This window comes from Triturus cristatus, chromosome 1_2, assembly GCF_964204655.1.
Source record: "Triturus cristatus chromosome 1_2, aTriCri1.1, whole genome shotgun sequence".
NCBI lineage: Eukaryota > Metazoa > Chordata > Amphibia > Caudata > Salamandridae > Triturus > Triturus cristatus.
In genome coordinates, this window is record NC_140580.1 from 645044657 (window position 1) to 645050876 (window position 6220).

Below are 6220 nucleotides of genomic sequence, written 5' to 3' on the forward strand. Positions count from 1 at the left end.
TTTTTCTGTGTGTTTGACATTTTAGCAGTGGGATTGCTGAATTCAGCTGCAAATAGATGAACACAGAAACATTTCTTTCCCTACTAATCCAAAGATTCAAAACAAACATCAATATTGGATTTGTTCATGTACAAAAGGAGTACCAAAGACCCTCCTACAGGTTCTAATGAAGACAAGAGAACAAAACGTTATCTGATGCTGCTCTGTCTAGCAGTAAAGGCATATGCTCACATTCTTATGACATCCCTGAAACATCATCTGCTGCCATTTCAGCTGCTTCTCCGCCATTATTGACATTACTGATATTTCTTCACATGCTGACAGTGCTTAGTGTTCATTTCACACTGAGGTTAAAGAGTCATCTCCTTATGCTGGCAGCTTAGACAGCAGTACTTCCCTGGTTGGCCTTGCTGACTGTTCTTCATCCTGTAATGGCAATACAGCCAGCTCTTCTTTGAGGCATGACATAATAGAGGCACCTCAAATCGAAGAAACTAGTCAGACACCAACATCAAAATCCCACCTGGCAAGTGAATTCTTGGCAGCCGACTTGTCACTGAATCATTATAGCAACGAGTGCAACCAAAACTTCAAACATTCTCCATAACTGCTTGCCATAGGTTTAATGAAGATTGCAAAACCCATTCTTGGGTAGAGAATTCAGTTCGTAAAGATGCTGTTTATTGTTTTGCATGCAGACATTTTAGTGCTGGTTCTGTGAGAAGAGGAGGAGAACGTGAACCTGGCAATATTGCATTTGTTGATGTTGGCTTCAGTACGTGGGAAAAGCTTACTTGTTCTTTGTCCATACATTCAGTCAGAGAAGCATAAATCGTCAGTTATTGCTTGGACAAAGTTAAAAAATTACAGCAGCTTACAAACTGTCAGCAGTAAGTTTCCTCCATGATAGTAAGAGGTTCAGAGCATGAAATTGAAGAGAATAGACAACCTGCGGAGCAGCTGTTTAAGGTAGTATTTTTCTTGGGTTGTCAAGGGCTTGCATTCCATGCCACGGACGAAACTGAGCATTCTGACAATAAGGGACATTTCATTGAATTGTTAGAGATGATTTCTGATAAAGATTAAATGATAAAAGAAAAAATGTCGGATAGGTATGGGCACTATACCACTCAAGATTACCAAAATGACATGATATTTGTGGCGGCAGCACTTGTCCGTGAGTGCATTGTTAAAAAAGTGACAACATATTTTGCTGTGCTAGTTGACGAAACCCAAGATGTCTCACATAAAGAGCAGCTGAGTTTTATTATCCACTTTGTTGATGTTGATGGAAATGTTCAGGAGAATGCACTAAGGTGTTACCATATGGAGAAGTTAGATGCCTCCAGCCTGGCTGCAGCCATTGTTGAAGCAATACAGAAAGCTGGACTTGACTGGAAGAAATGTGTTGCACAGTGCTACAATGGAGCATACAATATGACTGGCTGTTTTAATGGTGTCCAAGCAAAAATAAGAGAGATAGCATCACAAGCAATTTGTATACACTGCCATGCCCATTGCCTAAACCTTGCGTCAGTGCAAACAGTAACTAACATACAACAAGTAAGACTAGATTTTCAACATTGCAAGCAGTTTGTGTTTTTCTTTCACAAAAATCACCATGGCATGAGCTCTTTGTGAAAGCTTGGGGAGAGCGTATAATGTATGTAACTGAAGTAGAAAGACTCTCAGGTACGAGGTGGTTTTACTGGTACTCCTGTGTAAGACAAGTACAGATGTGATTTGAGTCTATTATCATTGTTCTCCGTGTAATGGAAACACAACATGACAAGGAGGCTAGTTCAGAAGCCAAAGGACTTCTTAAGAACATTGAAAACTTTGGTTTCTTGCTTACATTACAGTGTATGGAACTCATTCTCCAAAAGATTCACAGTCTATCCGAAGTACTACAGAGCAAAGACCCTAACTTGCAGAGAGCATGTGATCTAATTAAGTGAACAAGAAGTGATTTCATGAAACTCTGTCAAGACAGTCAGTGGACCGAATTGTTAAGTCAAGGACTTAGCAGAGCAGTGTGGAATTGAGATTTCAGAAAAATCCAATCCAAGGGCTTCACCTTTAAGACACCATAAACTGAGTTAAAAACTGTCAGATTATTTTCTCAATACCTCTGTAGGGAAATGATCCAGCCATTTTGATGTCTCAGAAAGTCAAACTCCACTGTCTGAGCATCACTTACATCAGGAAGTTCATTTATAATGAGTTTGATGCTTGATTTACAGATAACATGGACCTTATGTCTGCTGTCAGAATGCTATATCCAAAAGCTGCACATGTGTAGGACTTTTCCTCTGAACTAGTTATTGTTGACAAATATCCAAAGGCTGCAGTAGACCAAAGTCTTCTACAATCTGAACTAGAAACTGCATAATCGTATATTTCAGACAAGAATGTAACAGGTATTCACTCTATCAGGCAGCATCTTATGTATCTACCAGGAACGTTTCCTCAGGTTTTGGATCTTTTACATCTAGTTCTTACATTACCTATTACTACTGCTGCAAATGAGAGATTCTTCTCATGTATGAAAAGGGTAAAACATTATTTGGGCAATAAATGTGCAGACAAGAGACCCAGTGATTTAATAATAATGTCTTGTAAATCTAATGATCGACAGATTTGCTGACATGCGCCACTGGAGGTATCCTCTTAAAAAATAAGCTGATCCTTTCCCTCATTCAGAGGAGCATAGACGCAGCCTCACACTTTGCCAGGCAAACAACAGTTACTCCTCAATCAGTTTCTATTCCCCTTGAGGCCTAAGCCACCTGAAGAAATCTGCCAGTGATCACAGAAGCCAATGGCCTATGCAGGAGCACGAAGAAAGCAGCTACCACGCAGCCATACAATATCGGCCTTCTCTTGATGGCCAGGCAAACAACAGTTACTCCTCAATCAGGATCTATTCCCCTTGAGGCCTAAGCAGCCTGAAGATATCTGTCAGTGATCGCAGAAGTCAGTAACCTATGCAGGAACAAGAAGAGAGCAGACACCACACTTCTAAGCACTATCGGTATAGCATCAACTTGTTGCCCATACCGTTTCTTTCTGTCACGGTGGATATGCAGCCTCATCACATCAGCTTGTCATGTGTAGAAATATAGAACCAATATTAAAAAGCACTGTTAGCCACCTTGATTTCCTGTAGCCAAGCACTTGCTGTCCAACTATTTGTTTTCTCATCAAGACTGGCAATTATCTGTACAGAAACTATACTTTGTACCAGTCAGTATCCTATTCAGAGATCTTTATACCGTATGTGTGGCACTGTCAGCCTATTCAGCCTATTTCAAGTTAGCTGAGCATTAACTTACCCTCAAGTCATTCTCTACATAGGAGGATGCCTCAATCATCACTAGAACTAGCTGCTGATCATACCAGCAGATACAATTCTAGATGGGGACATGTGAACTGTTGGCCTCTTTCTATCTGCCCAGTAAGCGCCTTCTTCTTTTCAAGGAAGCTGAGCAGCACCATCTCTTCTTATCAGTAATGCAGTACCAACATGACAGCCAGCATCTTCATCCATGTGAGTAAAATCTGCCCACAGTTTCGCAACACTCTTTAAATTGCTAATGCAGATTTATTGATCAACACAAGTGTACTGTGCCAGTGATATGCATGTTTTCTGTAGAAAATATTAATGATAGGAAACTTGGAAAGGCTCAATGGCTCCACAGGTTTAGAAGTATGTATACCATGTCATGAGAAAGAAGGTGGCTGGGAGAACTTGACCTGCATTAAATAGCACTGTTATCTATGTTCTAAGACTTAGGTTTAATTACATGGTACTCTTAGTTTCTAAAACAAATGATATAGTGAACTTGTTTTGAACATTATAGGTCCATGAACATTTCCATTTTATAAGTTATTTGATATTGATAATGACTGATTTCAACTTGACTAGTGTACTTCCATTGTTGTACACTCTTTCATAGGTTCTTAATCAATGCTACATTATCTTAATTGTATATCTGAATATACTACCTGAAACAATGTACGCAGCTGCATTTTCAATAGGATTTGAAGTATTTCTGTTTATAGGGTACTTTTTTTGTGTGTGATATAAGTAACCAAAAGTCTGATACTTCACTTCCTGCACCAAGTCAAAGGTCATGCAATGTAGCTTCCTTTGTTATCATGGGGGTCCAAAGGGCAGGTGATGTCACTTCCTGTGAAGTCATCAGGTCAAAGTTCATGTAATGTCACTTCATGTGACATCAGGCAGGGGTCACCTGGCATGTGATATCACTTCCGCTCCCCTTGGCATTTTGATGAAACGACATCCAGCTGTACATGTCTTTGTCACAAACTCAGCTGTTGATACCCCATAGACCCAATTGCAGGAACAATGAACAAAACAATCACCAGGTACTATCAAATAATACTCTACATTGTTTAGTGAAGGCGAGGGCAATTTAAGTTGACTGTTTATTTAATATGTTGCACTTTATTTACAAAACTGTTTATGGATCTGCAGTAATAGTTACAAATTATAACTACTGAAAAGATGGTCAAGTAATAATGGAAGGCGAATGACCCCTCTACCTAAACAAGTCCCTTGACCCCAACAGTGACTCCAAAAAAGACCGCAGGGGAATGAACCGCCTCATTGAATGTGCTTTTTGTATGGGAACATCTTTTGAAAGTTCTGCTATTTTTACATTTATAATGTACACAAATGATATTTAACCAATATTCCTACATTGTAAACCATAATTAACAGATAAAAAAAAATGATAAGGTCATTGCCCCCTTACTTGAAAGCCATTATGAATAGTAGGTGTAACTGGCCTAAAGTTAGGAAGGGTAATTAGAAACGGTTGTGCACCTTCTGTGAGACACGATTGCTCTCAGGGTCCTGCTCTCCAGCAGCCAATCTGAGTAGAAGAGAGGGCTAGTAGACATTCTTCTTCCGTAGTTACTGGTTTTGAATTTTGGCGAGGGCCACTGGAAAGGTTTGATCACCCTCTACGACCAGCCCCACAGACTCTTCTGTCTCCTTAGCATGATGCACTACTTTTTAGCATTAACATGCTGGGGATCACGAACGAGATAGTCTGTATGGTCTGAGATGTCACCAGCTCAACTTCCAGAGATTCTTTCTAGCAATTATGAAGGTGATTCTCTGTCTGTTCAAATAGATGAATAGTGGTGCTGAGATCTTTTCCCCAGGGCTGTTTTGTTATGTGGCTTGTGTGATGGGCGAGTGACTTTGTGCAGTAGAGTAACCCTCTGATGTTTATGGTATCTTTTGCTGCACTTCTTGCTTCAGATGCACTCTTTGTATTTCTTTAACTTTGCACTAGCGGCAATGTGTTGTTTTCTCTCTGCTGCTTTATGTGGTACCTGCCTGAATCATGACTGTCGTACTAACCAGACGTCTGTTTCAAGGTTATGTGCACCTCTGTGGCTTCACGGGGGCCAGTGATGTTCCCCCTCTCTGTCTAATCTTTGCCAGTAAACAGGCATGGCTGGCTGACTTTGGGCAATGCTATGGGTTGGAGGTGAGGCATGTCCTAGATTCATGGTGGATGTCAGTGGAGAGGAGAGTCTTGTGGGCTGGTGAATGAGCCCGATCCCACTTTTCTCCCCAGTTGATATGCTTGAGTCTTCAGTGGCTATCTGTAGTGTGGCTACAGTGATGTAAACCAGGGTTCTCCAAAGTCGTTCTAGGAATGCTGGACCCATGCCAGATTTTTAAGACAACTCCATTTATCTAAATGGGGATTAAGCTAAAAATCTGGCATGGATCCGGCCGTCCAGGACAGACTTTGGAGAACCCTGTTGTAAACACTTGGGGCATGTTAGTTCAGGTAATCATGCTTGAAGACCTCAGGAACAGTCCACTTCCCTTATATTCACTAACATAATGTCAGTGGGTGAATCATAAGCCTACTGTCGAAAGAATAATCTTTTTCTACAAGGTCTCAGGCATGTTCAACATGACAATTGTCAGTCTTTGTGTCACAAAGAAAGCATTTGCCATGGTTGAGCCTGAACAAGGAAGACATGTTTGGGGATCTCCTTCCTTATAGTAACCTGGCCAATACTGACCTAGGTCTATTCTTATGAACACATCTTTTTTTTATTTATTTTTTATTTTAGGAGTTTTATATAGCGCTGACGTGACCCGAGGGTATCGGAGCGCTTTACAACAGTGAGACTTAAGAATTACATAGTAGAGGAGTCTTAAACA

The 6220-nt window shown here is 40.6% G+C and overlaps 1 pseudogene; it reads left to right on the plus strand.

The window, feature by feature from the left end:
• Positions 1-1101: 1101 nt before the first annotated feature.
• On the plus strand, positions 1102-2145 carry LOC146867779 (zinc finger MYM-type protein 1-like; annotated as a pseudogene).
• Positions 2146-6220: the final 4075 nt, after the last annotated feature.